General features: G+C 43.9%; 1 protein-coding gene across 1 annotated transcript in view; it reads right to left on the bottom strand.

The window, feature by feature from the left end:
* Window positions 1-2314: 2314 nt before the first annotated feature.
* The window catches only part of ERC2 (ELKS/RAB6-interacting/CAST family member 2), a 988080-nt gene continuing 973183 nt past the window's right edge, over window positions 2315-17211 (bottom strand). Inside the window, exon 17 of the mRNA XM_061129191.1 lies at window positions 2315-2377. The gene's annotated coding sequence lies outside the window, so the exon portion shown is untranslated. The remainder of the gene's footprint in view (window positions 2378-17211) is intronic.

Raw genomic sequence — 17211 nt, 5'->3', positions numbered from 1 at the left:
TGATTATGATCAAGGGGGAAACCTGCTAAAGTCTGTGCAAAGGAAATGTCTTCCCAACAGCACAGTTGTTTGCTGTAAACACAAACTATTTTTAATATGTGAAAAGGGAATTTTTTGGTAGCCCCTCAACATCAGAGAATATTACATGATACATAATGGAAAGATGCTACGTTAGACATAATTTAATTTTTAAGGAACTAAATGATAATTGTCCCATAAAAGGAACATCAGTAATACTTTAGGCAAACAAAAGTGGGGCAAAAATGAGCCCTCAAAACAACAGCTGGGACAGAATTGGCACATACTGGGAAATCGCTAGCTATTCATGGTCGGTTGCTTTCTCTGCTTCTAGGACACTCAATGCCTAGTGGCTTTCCTACTTCAAGTATTCAGTGGCAGAGTTCAGATCAGGATCAGGCTGCAGGAGGCAGTGAGGCCGCCTGTTTAAGGATGCTCAAACTGTTCACAGCCATGAGTTGGAGGAGGCCTGGGTTTTCAGGGAGGCATTATGTCAAAATGTGTGAAATAACTTTTGCAAAGAACTCTGCTCGTTTCTCCAGTCAAGACCTAGATTGCCTTGATAGTTAAAGGACAAACTTATTAAACATGAATGTATTTGGATTGCTTGTGCAACATGAAAGTTTTACACAATGCGCAATACTTAGGACAAGAACAAAGCCAGAAGCCAGAAACCTGCTTGAATATACTACTCTTAATGCACCAAGGATGAACAGCGCAACCCAGACACAGCTTCGTCTTCTCAGATAGATAAATAAGGTGTCTGACTTTTAAATATCTCTATGGCTCACAAAAGAGGTCCAGAGTTAATTGCACCAACATTTTAAGAAGTAATAATAACAACTAAATTCAATGCAAGACTTTAGGAACATCTCCTTAGAATCCTTTCCACAGCAGCAAAAAAAGACAACTATATTTATTAAGGCCACTCATGCTTAAATTCACTGTTTGTCCTTTAGAAATGCAGATTTTCATCCCCCACTTGCATACACGTGGAAGGGTTTCTTTCATTGACAAGGAAATAGATCAATACAAGAGTTGCACATGTTTTCCAGACTCGGTCATGAGTTTTATGAAGTTACAACAACTTTATTTCTTTTTTTTTTTAATCTCAGAGGAAGCAGGAGGAGTTTAATTCTCCTCAGGACCATGTCACTGTATGTAAAAGACCTGAAAATGTGGTCTCTGTCCCTGGCATGTGCTTTAAATAATGACTCTGTACCACAAACATGTTGTGTAGAGCTATATACAGATACATAGCTTTTGTGATTATTCCTCATTCATCTATGTTTTCATGTTTGATGCTCAAAATGTTTTGGAATCCATGTTGGAGACTTTTTTTCAAAAAAAAAAATGACAAATGACCTTTCATTTACAGAAGATCTAAGCGTACACTTGCTGTTTGGACAGCGTTTGGATTTTGAGTATGAATGAGTCCCAGCTTCTTCGTGGAGACCTGCATGTACGGGAATGGCGAGAGTCTGAGGCTCGGCGGTGACCCCACTGTGGGTGATGTGTAACACCCATGGGATAGAAATATGCAGGTGCCTCAGGCTCCAGCCACTCCCTAGTACAAACACAGGGTCAATAGAACTATGAATGATCAATTTAGATGTGCCATGCATTGTCAGAGACACACACCATGTTCTCATAAGGCGATTTCTTGGCAAGTATTAGTGGTTTAAAAAATTGATTTCATTTCCAACCTGGCCCAGAGGTAACGACTGGTTCCACCATCAAAATGTGGTTCTTCAAACCGCAGATTAAAGAAATAGAGGAGGGTAAAGGCTCACCATTTTTGGTGCTTTGGTTTCTCTGTCAAACACTCCATGCATCTCAGTATACAAACACTGCCAGCACCACTCACTCAGTCACAGAATTCACACTTTTTGATAATCTAATGCATTAGAGATGACCACTTAGACTGAACCAGCAGAGAGACGGGAGATGAAGCTAGTTGTCCAACAGAAGCTGAATCCACAGTTATGATCCCATGGAGTTCAGATTCATCCAGTGATGTTTAAGTAACAGAAGTAAAATGTTATCAAATAATGATATTCAGAAGAGATGAACACATTTTAAATGCCCGAATCCCGACCAAAAAATGGAGGACCTGCCATTGTCTCCTCCTCCTCCACATTCTCCTCTCCAACGTGTCTGAATCCATGGGAAAGGACATGAGATGATGAAGGAAACACTGAGCCGAACAGAGCCATGCTCAGTGATGGAAGTGAAAGCTCCTCTTCAGTCTCCATGAGCGCTCCAGGTGGTGGTGAACAGTGATGTGAGCTGCACTGCAATAGATTATCAGAATATTGCTGCAGAGCTGCGCGTGCCCTTTAGTCAGCCCTTCTGATAGCTGCAACAAGAAAGCACAGAGTTTAGCAGGGAGAGGAACTGGCAGTGAGGTTGGAGGTACTACAGGCAAACACTCCCCTCCCGTGTGCCCACCCACCACCCCTCTCTTTAATCAGGGCTAATGGGGATCAGGGAGGGTGGTGATGCAGAGGAAGAATAGAGTAAGGAGGTGAACAGGAAGTTAAATGATGTCCTGCAAACACATCTGAAGAAGATGCCTTTTTAAAAATAGTTCACCTAGAGATAGAGATGCCTCTTATGCCTCTTGATAAGCAAGAAGAAAGGGAATGGAAATAAGCCCAAATGTTACAGAGGTTATTTCTATTTGACCACATCATGTGTCAACACTTTTTCCTCTCCATGGTTTTCTACCATGAGTATAGTTTTTAAATTATTTTTAAACTTGACTTTTTAGATATTAGAGAATTAAAGATGGCCGACATACCAGAAAACTTAGCATTCACTTACAGACCTTCTAAGAGAAACAATTTAAAAGAATACACAAAATTTCATTCCAAGGTATATACCTGGAAGAATGACTTACACAGACTGCTTGCACACAAATGCTCACAGAAGCCTTACTGACAATAACCAAAAGGTAGTATATATGCACCACAGAATGTTATTCTACCCTCAAAACAAATGAAGTTCTGATTCATGCTCCAATATGGATGAACCCTGAAGACATCATGGTAAGTGAAATAAACCATTCACTAAAGGACAAATACTGTACAATTCCACTCACATGGAATATCTAGAATAGACAAATTCAAAAATGCACAAAATAAATAAGAGGTTACAGGGGCTGAGGGGAGAGGGGAATGGAGAGTTATCTTTGAATGGGCACAGAATTTCAGTTTGTGGTAATAAATTCTGGAAATGGATAGTGGTGTTGGTTGAATTATGCCATGGATGTATTAAATGCCACTGAACTGTACACTTAAACTGGTTACAGTGGTAATTTTTAGCGTGTATCTTACCACAATAAATGCATAACTTAAAAAAGAATATTGGTATCTCCTTAAACACAGCAGAGTGAAATGAAGTTGGCTATCATTGCCACCATCCTGTGGCTCATGTGTATATGTTTAGCCCTAAACATAAGTGCAACAGTCAACTGTGTGCATATTTCAGGCCCTGGGTAAGAGGTATCCGGAAGCACCTCAAGTTTTCTCATGGTCTCCATTAAGGGTCCCGGGGTGTGGCATACAACTGCCACCTGCGAAGAAACAGTAGAACGGGTAAGAGGAGAGAACCATCCCACACTGAACCCTCAGATGATGACTTTCTTCCCTACTGATGCTGGACGTTGTGTGCCTGCATGGTTATCATTCACATATTGCCTTGGAATATTCTAGGAGTTTCCAGGCACATGGCAATAGTGCAGCTATCTGGGGAATAAGGCGGGGAGGGGAAAGATCAAACACAGACACACACACACACACACACACAAACTCACACACATATGAGCCAGTTTTTATATACAGCCTGAGCTGTCTGATTTGGTGGCTGACACACAGCATTTCTCAAGTCACACTGACTAATGAGCCAACCAAAGATCCCAGCGTCTGCACAGGTAGGCAGTTATTTCGAACCCTCGTTAAGCAGTGCAAATGAAATATGTGGCTTGGATGAACTCGGCTAATTCATACTCTGAGGAGTTTGGTGTAACCCTTCTGGTTAAGAAACTTGAATCGGGGCAAAAAAATGACTTTTGCAGAGCCAGAGAGCTAGGGAGTTCCTAGAGCGGATCATATTACTCATTCTGGCACATAAAATCTCGGTGAACTTCGTATGAAAATTCTAAGTCAGAGCACGCTTTCTGCTTCATGAGCTGTGCATAGCTCTAATTCTTTTGTGCATTAAGCATTTCTTAATCATCCTTTTAAGGGGCTGACCAATATATTAAAAGGCCACATGATTAAAAGGTAAAGAGAAACCCAAAGTAGTACTAAAATGCTCCGGTCATATTTTACAGATCGGGGAAATGAGTGAAAAACAATTACGGCGAATGTCCCATGTCCTTGATGTTTTTCCAAGATAAAGTAGCAAAGAACAATCATTTATTCAGTCGAGACAAAGATTTCCAGCTGGGTAACAGGTCACAAGGCAGAATACAGTGCCTTGCGACTGCAACGCACTGTTTCAGGGTAAGGTTTATGCTGTGGGAAAGGGAACTCTCAAAAAGTGTCGCCGCTCCTTCCATCAGACAATCCCTTTGCCAGGAGGCCTAAATGGATTTGAGGGAAAAGAGAAATCTCAGATGACACTGCCAGGAGCTGCAAAGGCAAATGAACCTTCACTGAGGAGCAAAGAAGCATATACATTTAAAAATTTTTTTAAAAGGAATCCTGGCTTCTACCAAGGAGGCAATCTGGGCAGCCACCCACAGTGAGATAATCTTTGGCCTGACCTCCCTGTCCTGGATGGTCGCAGCGGCCCCAACAACCCCCCCACCCCACACACACCGTGTCCTCTCCTTCAGGACCCACTCTGCACTCCACCAGCACAGGCAACAGTGCTATTTCAACAACAACATCTACTTCATCTTGCACTCCCTGTTACAGCCTTCATTTACAATCCCATTGCTGTCAGGGTGGAGGATGGACTCTTGGCTTGCTGGCCTCTCTCTCCAGCTCCACGCTTCAAGTTCCCCCTAAGCTGAACTGGCTTCTGCAGTCCTAAAGCTTTCTTTCCTCCTCATTGTACAGACTTGTCTTTCTGACATGCATTCACATGAACCCTTGACCTGACTGATTCCTACTTATTCTTCAGTCTCAGTTTAGATTTCACTTCTTCCCTGGAGGTCTTTCCTGACCCTCCTGAGTGTGGGATGGTGTGCAGGAAGTCTCACACACACTGCACTGCCCCCCTTCTGTGACGTCCCTAGACTTTCACTGTCCAATATGGCAGCCACTGAACACGTGTGTCTACTCAGCACTTGAAGTGGGGCTAGTCCAACTTGAGATCTGTCGTAAGTGTAAACTGTGCACTGGTGATACTTTGGATATATTGGATAAAATTAAATATATTTTTAGAGTTAATTTCATCTGTATCTTATTACTCTTTTCAATGTGGCTACTAGAAAACTCAAAACTACAGATGTGGCTTGTGATATATTTCTACTGAATAACATTGGTCGAGGCTGCAAGCTCTATGAGAGCAGGGTCAGGCCAGTCTTGCTCACGTAGCATCCTCTATGCCATGTGCATTCAATCAACAAGTTGATTCACTCACTCTTTCCATAGGTATTAGAGGGCACTTGGAACAGGCAGAATCCTAAAGTTCCCTCAACCCCCAAAGATTTCCTGCTGCAATCCCTGGCACTGAGACTATGAATATCTCACACCATGATTACAACTTTATATAGTTAAGGTTACTAATCATTTGACTTGAGAAAATGAGTGGGCCTAATTTAATCATGGGAGCCCTTTAATAGCAGAGACTTTCCTCTTGCTGGTAGGAGAAGAAACCCAGGGAAATTTGGAACATAAGAGGGAACTGCTGTGCTGAGATGGAGGGGGCCACAGGGCAAGGACCTGGTAGTGTCCTGCCAGATCCAAGAGAAGCCAGCAGCTAATAGCAAACAAGGAAATAGGAACCTCAGTCCTACAACCACAAGGAATTAATTTCTGCCACAGCATAACTTCCCCAGACCCTCCAGGTTAAATCTAGCCAGGTTAAATCTAGTCAGGTTAAATCTAGCCAAAATCTTGACTTTGGCGTTATAAGTCTAAGAATAGAATTCAGCGGAGCATGAATGGCCGTCTGACTTATAGAACTTTGAGATAATAAATGGGTATTGTTTCAAGCCACTAAGTTTGTAGTGATTTGTTATGCAGCATAGAAAACTAATATACCTCCTTTCTGTGCCAGAAGGTACGCTTGCTGCCAAGGGTACAATAGTAAAAATAACAGACAACATCTGTGCCCTCACAGGGCCAGTATTTTCAAGAGTAAGAGAAAAAACAAATAGATATATATATATATACAAGAGAATGATCAAATAATAAACTAGAAATTATCCATTTCTTATTTATTATAAATAAATAAGAAAATTTTGTGCTTGAAAGGAATTTAACAGGGGGCTGTGACAGTCATGCTTAAGATTTATTGACTACATGACAGTTTTATTCTAATTTTTTAATATGGAAAGACATACATATTTTTTCAATGAAAAAAGCAGATTACAGGGGACATCCCTGGTGGCCCAGTGATTAAGAATCTGCCTTCCAGTGCAGGGGACAAGTATTCAATCCCTGTTGGGGAAACTAAGATCCCACATGCTGTGAGGCAACTAAGTCCATGCGCCCCAACCACTGAGTCCATGCACCACAACTAGAGAAGTTCACGCGCTGCAACAAAGACCCATCACAACCAAAATAAATTTTAAAAAAATATAATTCCATTCATATAGTTCAATCTCATTTTTGCATCACCATACCCATACTCACAAATGCATATGCCAGAATATTGTTAATAATTATCTTCTCTGGGTGGTGCTTTAAATTTTTCTTCTTTTGATTTTTTTTGGGGGGAGGTTACACTTTAAGCAACAGTTAGAACTGGACATAGAACAGACTGGTTCCAAATAGGAAAAGGAGTACGTCAAGGCTGTATATTGTCACCCTGCTTATTTAACTTATATGCAGAGTACATCATGAGAAACGCTGGACTGGAAGAAGCACAAGCTGGAATCAAGATTGCTGGGAGAAATATCAATAACCTCAGATATGCAGATGACACCACCCTTATGGCAGAAAGTGAAGAGGAACTAAAAAGCCTCTTGATGAAAGTGAAAGAGGAGAGTGAAAAAGTTGGCTTAAAGCTCAACATTCAGAAAACTAAGATCATGGCATCTGGTCCCATCACTTCATGGGAAATAGATGGGGAAACAGTGTCAGACTTTATTTTTTGGGGCTCCAAAATCACTGCAGATGGTGATTTCAGCCATGAAATTAAAAGATGCTTACTCCTTGGAAAGAAAGTTATGACCAACCTAGATAACGTATTAAAAAGCAGAGATATTACTTCGCCAACAAAGGTCTGTCTAGTCAAGGCTATGGCTTTTTCAGTGGTCATGTATGGATGTGAGAGTTGGACTATGAGGAAAACTGAGCGTCGAAGAATTGATGCTTTTGAACTGTGGTGTTGGAGAAGACTCTTGAGAGTCCCTTGGACTACAAGGAGATCCAACCAGTCCATCCTAAAGGAGATCAGTCCTGGGTGTTCATTGGAAGGACCAATGCTGAAGTTGAAACTCCAATACTTCAGCCACCTCATGTGAAGAGTTGACTCATTGGAAAAGACCCTGATGCTGGGAGGGATTGGGGGCAGGAGGAGAAGGGGACAACAGAGGATGAGATGGCTGGATGGCATCACTGACTCGATGGACATGAGTTTGAGTAAACTCCAGGAGTTGGTGATGGATAGGGAGGCCTGGTGTGCTGTGATTCATGGGGTTACAAAGAGTTGGACATGACTGAGTGACTGAACTGAACTGAACACTTTTTGGATTTTTTAAACCAGAGAATGTGTAATGAGTATCAGAGCAGAAAAGAAAGCTATTTCTATTGTGAAAAAATCAGTACTGCATGGGATCAATGCTCTTGACTTGGTTTTTTCTAAGGGAATCCTGCAGTTGGTGTGCAGGGGTGGGGTGTCGGGGGCGGGGGATGCCGGTGAGCTGAGCACAGCAGTCGATTTCGCCCCAGGACAAGCGCCCCCAGGAGAGCAGGCTATAAACGTGTGGTGTCTCACAAATATTCCTTCAGACTGTTTTTCTTTGGCATAAAGACACCTGCCGGATTATGGCTTTCTTCTCTTGCCCTTTCAGTAGTGATTTGCAGAAACAGGCTGGGAGAAAGGGGTCTTTGGTAAACATGGAGGGGTTAAAGGGGAAACTGTTTAATAACAGTAGTAAAACGCAGGCTATTTTTGACATCTGGGTTAATGTCCATTACGCTCCATGTGCTTTCCAAATGTGTGCAGAGTGCCCCCAGGTACAAAAACAGACACCCATTCACAGCAGCTTTGGATGCCCCCGACATCGCACATGGTGCCCACATAAAAGCCAGTGCCTGATAGGCTAACGAACAGCAGTCTGAAGAGAAGAACTGTTCATTCTTGGCGTAGCGGGCATCCCGAAGGACAACTCCACCCAGCAACTCTGTTCCCAGGAAAACCCAATAGAGTTGTTTCTGCTTGGAAAAAAAAAAGAAAAAAAATCTATAACTACATCTGTGTTATTACTTAACATCTTTTAAAACGGGGTGGAATGGGTTTCTCGTTTTCCTCATGAAGATTTATTTATTATTGTTGTGATCAAAGTGGCAACAAATTACGTTAAATCATTTAATTTTCTTGATAGGAGCAACCACCTTGAAGCCATAATTCAAAAATATGAGTGGAGAGTAACATGTAACCTTGCGAGTGGCCTTCTAATGCTCCACAGGGCAATAAAATGTAACACTTGAGAGCCCAAAGGGCTGGGGCTGGGGGTGGGCCCAGCAAGACCTTAGCTCAGAATTGATAACTGCTCTTGGGATGGTAGAGCCTGCTGGGTGGGATGGAGGCCCTGAGAGTCCGCAGATTTCATCTTTGCCTTCCATTTCTGTGCTGTGGGGTGCAATTCATCCACAAGGCTTTAAGTGAAGGGATTTGGATGAATTCAGATGTGTACGACAAAATGGTAGCATAGACTGCTGTGCCTAAGATTTTATTTTTGCAATTATTATTGTGGTCAGAATTATTCACAGCTAATATTGTGTGCACACTGTCTGCCAGCAAGGGTGCTCTGTGCTTTTGAGAGAACTATCTCCAACAAACTGGACAGATCTATGACATTGACCTGGCTGACACTCCCTTAGCAGTGGGGAAACAGAAGCTTAAGGGAAGTGTGTGTGTGTGTGTGTGTGTGTGTGTGTGTGTGTGTGTGTGTGTGTGTGTTAGTTGCTCAGTCGTTTCAGACTCGTTGTGACCCCATGGATTGTAACCCACCAGGCTCCTCTGTCCAGGGAGTTCTCCAGGCAAGAATACTAGAGTGGGTAGCCACTCCCTTCTCCAGGGGATATTCTCGACCCAGGGATCAAACCTGAGTCTCCCACACTGCAGGCAGATTCTTTCACCATGTGAGCTACCGGAGAAGCAATACGTGCTTTTGGTTAGATTCCCATCCTCCTGGGGCTTGATTTGAAATCACATCATCTTGACTCCACAGCACAGTCTCTTCACCCTAAGGCCAGGACTTCCTCAAGCTCAATCTTTCATGCTCTACTGTCCCGGTTTTTGTGACCTTTCTATAATGCCTGCCACTGTAAACTAATGTTTTTCTTCAAAAACCTTTTCTAAAAACAAAGTTCCTTCTAAGGAAAGATCTGCTGTAATACCCCAGTGGAGTCACAATTTGTCTAATATATCTTACAATAATTTCATAGCTATTAAAATGAAAGTGCTTGCCCGTGAAACACCTAAAACTATATTCTCGTGGGTACAGAACCCCCTGCCTGCCCCCAGGTGTGTCCTGGAGACCAATCCCACTGCCCTGGGTGGCCTTTGGCACAGCAGCTCCCAGCCTGTGTTGGCCAGTTTGAGCAGGTGCCACATTGGGGCCACCAGCCACCCCCAGCACCGACACTTCAGGCCCAGCTACCATGGGCCCGCTTTGCTCCTCAGTGGTCAGATGGCAGCAGAAGTACAAGTCAGAAATCTGCCACACATCAGCGTTTTACTCTACGTAATCTTTAAAAAAAAAAAAAAAATTGGTTGAGTTTGCTTTAGTTGTAATTTTTTTTCTTAAAATAATACCTTCCTAAACCCAAGAGACTGCCTACCAGCTAAATGCCTTTGTCATTCTACTCCACAATTTCTCAGTCTTCGCACTGTGGACACTCACCAGAGGACATTTACGGTGGGCCGGGTACCTGTTGTGAGGACTCTCAGGGGCATTATGGGGTGCTTATTAGCAGCATCCTGGGCCATGGTCCATTAGAAGCCTTCTCTCAATCTTGACAACAAAAAATGTCTCCAAATGTTGCCAAACTCCTCTCGGGTGGGGGTAGGCAAAATGACCCCCACTTGAGAACCACAGGTATTATCAATTGCTTTTACATTTAATTGCTTAACAGTATAAGATAAACATTGTAAAATTTGTAAGATAATTGCACACTATAAGATATTTTGGTAAGAAATGTATATATATACATGCATACACCAACCCTTAAAAGATACAGATTTTGCAGAAGTAAAGATCTGTTTCGAAGCTGCCATCATATTATTTCAGACACGGCTGCATAGATTTAAAAGTCCTGTGGAAATAGGTACAAGCTAAGTCGTAAAAGTAATGAAAATGTACTACTTATCTGACATAAAATAGAAATGCCACAATCCTGAGATAGTAAGACACCTAAGACACTTGCTGAGCTAAGTGAAAAGGTAAAATCTAGTTTAAATTTATAGCATTCCTTCGGTGTCCCTCTAGGAGTTTGGCATTTTGCCAGGGTTCCTTGTTAAAAATTTGTTAAACGTGTTTGGCATTAATGCAAACACAAAGTGGTCATTTGTTACAAATTCTATTGGAATGCATTCGTTTAAGGCAATGAAGTAGTTACTAGAAAAGAAAAAAAAAAGTTCATTAAGTACATTTTAAAAATACAATGATGTATGCAGTGTGTAGCTGTGGCGCCCTGGTGGCTGTATAAATCGCTGACAGAATAACCACACATTGTGTTTAGTTTGAAATTGGAATCTTTTAAACATTACTGATAGAACAAAAACTGGTTTTGTTTGTTGTCAAAACCCATGTTAGTCCTTCCTCTCTGAACTAGTTAAAATAACCAAACATTTGGCATACAACTTCTAACATTTCAAATCAGTGAAATGTATAGGTTCAAATCATGCTTTGGGCATCTTTTTGGAGTGCTGGCCTTTTTGGAGATGATTCGACAAATACAATGCCCCACCTCCCCGCCTCTGGAGAGGGAGAAAAATGGCCCTGTCATCTTGGGAACCCCACATCTTGGAAGTATAGCACCTCTGTGTCCTCACGGTTGTCTGAGGTTATGGGGTTACCTACAGAAGGAAAACCATCAGCTCCATCATGGAGACAATGGAATCCTATGAGCAAATACCCTAAGCCCAGAGTATAGAACGTGCACCTTCCTGCCGCACCCTGCGCTGTTCACACAAAGGAGGTATTGCTGAGTAAGGGTGTCTCCTCATCTCCCTCATGAAACAGTTCTGAAGCTTGGTTTTTGAGGAAACAGGCTGACATCACATGACATTTGGTCCTGCCACATAGATTGCTATGAACGCATGTGTGGCACATGTCATCTCAGGGCCCCGAGACGCTTGATAAAAGCCAAACCTAAAGGTGAATAGAAAACTCACGTACTAGGACTTCCCTGGTGGCCGAGTGGTTTAGACTCTGCCTTGCAATGCGGGAGATACAGGTGTAAATCTGGTTGGGAAACTAAGATTCCCATGCCATGGAGAAACAGCCCGCGTGCCACAACTACTGAGGCCCCAGGCCAGAACTAAGACCGGAGGCAGCCAAATAAACAAATAAAATTTAAAAAAGAAAACTCAAGTTTCACAAGGACATTCAGAAAGTATTCACTGCCATCCTCCTCCGTCTCTCTCTCTCTCTGACATATGTGAACCACAGCCCCAAATTCCTGTGGCCCCTAAACCTCTCTCTAGGTTGGCCTCTTTTGCCCTCTGAGTTTGGTGTTATCTGAGCTGCACCTGAAGGCGATGGATCCAGGGTCTTGAAACAGTCCCCAAGTTCAAGTGTAAACTCAGACAAAACCTAGCATCCTGCATGGGGCCTGAAGAAGTTGCCCTTCACAGATACCAAACAGGACCAAGAAGCAAAAAGTGTAAGAACAGGGAAAACATACTTATCTCCAGGAGCAACCAGAGTGCATGAGATAAAAGAGACACGCTGAGTATTACAGAGCACACTTTGGTTTTATACGTTTGGTGGGCTCTCTTTGAGAAAAAGATTGACTGATAGTTGACTGGTTCAAACTTGACAAAATGACATGGTCACAAGAACACACCGTGAAGGCCTCTCCCTGGACCTGGGGAAAGATCTGTGTACTTGAGGGGCCAGAAGCTTAAGCCCTGTTAGATTCGTGATAAATCTCTTCTGCTTGCAATTAAAGTTTATTTTTGAGAATATGTTTTCACATTCAGATGAGAATAAAGGAAAACATGTTTTCAAATCCCTTCTTGACAAGGATTCAGCTTTAGGAAAATCTTGGAAAATCTCATCAGAGCAAGAGGGAGGGGCAGGAATGAGATGGCCCACCTAGAGAAAGGAACTGAAGAGGCATTTGAGGGAGTCTGAGGCACGAAGGAACAGTTTGCTATCTCAGGTCTGCAGACCAGAAGTGGCTCGGATGACAAGTGTTTACAGCAGGATCTTTGCAGAGCCAATAATGGCAATTAGTCCCCTGGATTGGAAGGCGCCCTTCCCGCATCGCCAGGCTGAGGTGGAATGCCATTTACTCTTGGGGCTGGCGACTAATTAGGGGTCTCTTTTGAAGATCAAGGTTTTGTGATCCCTGTTTCTTAATAACATGGTTGGCCTGCCGGCCACCTGGGTCCAGGCGAGACCTCCCTCACCCCCTCCCCACACAGCAGGCACTGCCTGGGGCCAGGAGCAAGTGCGGGCAGGAAAACACAGATCCTGCCACCGGGTGAGCGACTTAACCTCTTCACCGCCAGGTTTCTGCAACCCAGCGCTCCATTCAGCTGCCCCGAGACAGAGACAATTGGTCTCGTTTCTCAGGAAGGGCTGAAGACCTCGGTGTGTTGCAAAGTAACCACGGTTGTGGTGCAAACACTACTTAGCAAGCTTTCATATATGAAGAGAGGCAGGGAGACTCCACTTGTCCCAAGAAGTGGTGAATCAAACGGTTCTTTGCATCTGCTGCATCTTGGGCCACTTCCAGATGGAATTTTAGAAGTAACCAGCGAGCTCTGGCAGAGGCAGAGTGGGGAGGACACTGAAGCACACCTTCTGGAGTCCTAATCTGATGGGTCATCAGACCTGAGAGCTGGGTGCCTGCGTCTGCTGACCTATACCAGGGCCCCCATGGTCATGCTGGATGAGGCGGTGTAGCCTGCTATGCTCTTTAAGACACGGTAGAGAAGACAGAGGCCAGAACAGCAGGAAGAGCAAGCTGCAAAGAATTAAACTTGTAACAAGTTGGGCAAAGCACAAACATTGGGAGAGGCTGATCCTTTGGCTGTTGACAGGCTCTGGCCTGGGTTGGTCATGGTCACTAAGCCCATCAGCGTTCCGATGTGGCAATGGCTAATGCGGCAAGTTCAATGTGATTTTAATTTTGGGAATGCTGCTTACATACCGCCCACAGTGGCCGCCTAAGATCGGCAACCCCACTGCCATAAACACAGTCAGCACTGTCAGGGATTCTGAAAATCATTTTAAAAATGGTTTCTTTTTGGCAGATAGGGGCTGAGTGGAGTTTGCATTTGATTAACTGTACTCTAACTTCAATGTGCTTCAAACATTTTTGTGTGTTCTAAGCAACACCAAAGCAGAGTTTCCAGCAACAAAAGGAACCAGCCTTCTTGGGGCAGTGGCAGACTCTTTGGTAAGTGGAGAGGGGAACGTGTCAACACAAGCCAGCAACCAGCTGAGTGGAGTCAGTCAGGCCTTTTGGAGATAGTCAGGGTCTCTGAGCTCAGTGAGCCCTGATCCACACTCCTTGCAAATCAAGGAATAGATAAAAAAAAAAAAAAGTACCAAATTTTTGGTCGGTAGAGTCGATAGTGAAGTGGATTGTTAAGTGAGATACAAAGGCAAATTCAGTTTGGATTTTATATTGGGTTTTTTTTTTTGGATTTTATATTGTTTTTAAGCATGTTTATGAAAAGCACGAGAACCCTTCCTTTCTTCTTTCCCTCTCTCCCTCACAATTGTGAAGGCATCTACTAAGAACCATGCAAAGTCCTGGGACATAGGACTGAACAAGACACATGCTAGTTCTGACTTCATGGAATGCACATTGAGTGAGCCTGTCAGATATTACGTTCAATACATAATTAAACTGAACACGTGATTATCAATTAAAATTGTAGTAAGTACCAAGGAGGAAGAACAGCCCGGCAACATTCACTGAGGACAGCGCTTTTAATTTACAGTGTCTATTCCTTACTCTGAAGAAGTTGCTACGATTAACTCATTACACTGCTTCAGAAAGAGGCACCGAGAGGTAAAGACACACACTCCAAGTCACACCACTGGCAGGTGGTGAGGCCGTGCGGTGAATCCACACACTAGGACATGAAGTCCCAAGTTAAAGGAACAAATCAGAGCCTGGACCTGATCTGCCAAGAGTGTTGGAAAGACTTTCCAAGAAAGTAAGGTCTACGTCGCTGTATATACACCTACTGGAAGAGAAGGACTTCCTCTAAGACAACAACTTCTTCCTGTTCTTCCTCTTCTCTACTCCCCCACTTCTCCTCCTCCTTCCCCTTCTTCTGCTCTGTGCTAGTTGAAAAGTAAATCTATGGATTTCTATGTTTTCTGAGGGTTTTGCCCAGACTCTGTCTTTTCAAATGAATTTTTAGTCAGTGCTTTTGTCTGTCAACATGAGCTCACCTACAGCCTCCTTCAAAAGCCTCCGCTTCGGAGTATCAAGCCACATGCATCTTCCTTCTGCTCTAAGAGTTTGCATTACTGCCTTCCAGCTTCATGGTATTTGAGATGATTAATCACTTTTAAATATGAAAAAAATTAACATGTCTGAAGCAGGCTTCTCCACTGTCAAATGTTTCGCTTTAACATAGATTCAAACTGTCTCCCTTCCCCAGCAATTCCACAGCAATACATTTTCTGTTGAAAATTCAACTGTAGGAATCCCATGCAGAAGCCCCAAACAATATATCTTAACATCTTAATTTCATTTAGGAGGAATGCAATGATTGATCATTTATCATTCTGAGACTGAATGAACTATCTGGAGGATTCAATCTATTGCTTCTATGCAACTGATGGGATATTCACATGTCTTCTGGCTGCATGAGGGCTTTGGGGTCCAACTGTCTTTGAAGAAGTGGGATGCTAAAGAGATTACTGAGGGAGGGTCTACCTTCACCAGCAAAGTATGACTCCAAGACTTGACGTGTTCCAAATTAGATCCTCCCCCAGTGACAGCCAGGATGTCTGCTGTTGAGTCACTCCCACTCCTCTGTCCCCACATATGGGATCTTGCCTTTCTGCCCTTGTCCTTTCACAGGTAACCTTAAGAGGCCTGGGGAGACCTTGACATGAAATCCACTGACATTGGTGGACTTGACTTCTCATCCATGAGATTTCTATTTAACCTAAAGCTCCTGTGTCAAAAAGGAATTTTTAGTGCACTATAAACAAAATGGCACCTTCCTAGGACAGCAAGGCCAGGCCACTGGCCTCACAGCTGCCATCTTGGTTTTTATGCAAGACATCATTATAATCTCTTCATGTTGGTATTATTGGTTGGTCAGCAGGAGAACCGGTCAGAATGCTACAGAACAAGATTTTGGAGTGTCTAGAACTAACACAACAAAAACACAGTCCTCAAGTCCAAGGACATGTTCTTTAACGATGGATTCAAATGGAATACCTACTATGTCCTTTACACAGTGTAGGCTTTAAGACATTCTCACAGAACAAGATGCCTCCAAAATCACAATCCATCTCTGCAAACACACGTGTGTAGTTTTCTCAGGAAACTCACTGCCCAGTGGACCATCTTACAAAGAAACAATGACCGCCCCTGCCCAACCCGCCCCCCCCCAAACGACGGAAAGTGTGAGACAAGCAGAGGTTACTCTGGAGGGAATCTGAGGCCAGTGTTTAGTGCTAAAAAGCAGACATGCTCTGTAGTTTGAATTTACATTTCAATCCCATATCAGAGTCAAGTCGGCCCTTGGAGGTCGGCACAGAGCATAGGCCAGTGGCTGCAGGCCTAGGTCTTGCTTGCACCCCCAGCTCCCGCTCAGGAATGTAAGAGAACTCTGCAATCAGCACGGGGGGTGATGAGGGGGGCTCCCAGCGTAATTGAAAGGCGGTTAACAATGGGCCCCTCAGAGCAGACCCATTCTCCCATCTGCTATGAGGCTTCCGGCTATCACAAATATTTCCAACTTGGATGCAGAGGTGCCCTGAGAGGGAATTTCTGTGCTGCTTTTGTCGCTGGTCACTTTGAAGATTAAAGAGGGGAAAACGCACTTTCATAACACATGAACTCACTGGAAGTTTTCCTACTAAATCCCAAGGTCCTGGCAGGCAGGGGCTGGACTTAACTCTTCCAAGACAGACTAGGCATGCAGGATGCGGGGCCAGGAAGTGCCTTGGGGAAGAAGTGAGCCAGAGATCAAGGAGCTGGGACAGGACAGAGTGGATACCTGAGGCATGACACCAGTTGGTTCTGGGTCTCTGGGAGTCACTTCCAAAGCCCAGTATGGCAGAACTCCAAAGTCCTCCAGCAGTCCGCAGGGGACCTGACAGTACACCAGAGACCCTGGCTTTGCTACAGAGAACTTCCTTTAGATGGAGACTCGTGCAATGTTGCAACCCTCCCCCCCGCCCCCCCGCCCCCCCGCAAGAGCACGGGGAATTCCTGATTGGCAGTGCCCATCTATGAATGCAGCTCGTACACAGAAGGAGGCACACAGCTAGGTCCCTGTTCAGGGCTTTTTCGGGGCAGTTTCTCCTGCCGGAAGCTCTTTCCCCATCGTCCTTTTCCTGGTGGCCTTCTGCTTATCCTGAGCTGTCAGCTTCAAGGCCGCGTCTTCAGGGAGCCTTCCCTGCCTTGTTCC

The sequence above is a fragment of the Dama dama genome, chromosome 24, assembly GCF_033118175.1.
Source record: "Dama dama isolate Ldn47 chromosome 24, ASM3311817v1, whole genome shotgun sequence".
Classification (NCBI taxonomy): domain Eukaryota; kingdom Metazoa; phylum Chordata; class Mammalia; order Artiodactyla; family Cervidae; genus Dama; species Dama dama.
This window is presented reverse-complemented; position numbering and strand designations above follow the sequence as displayed.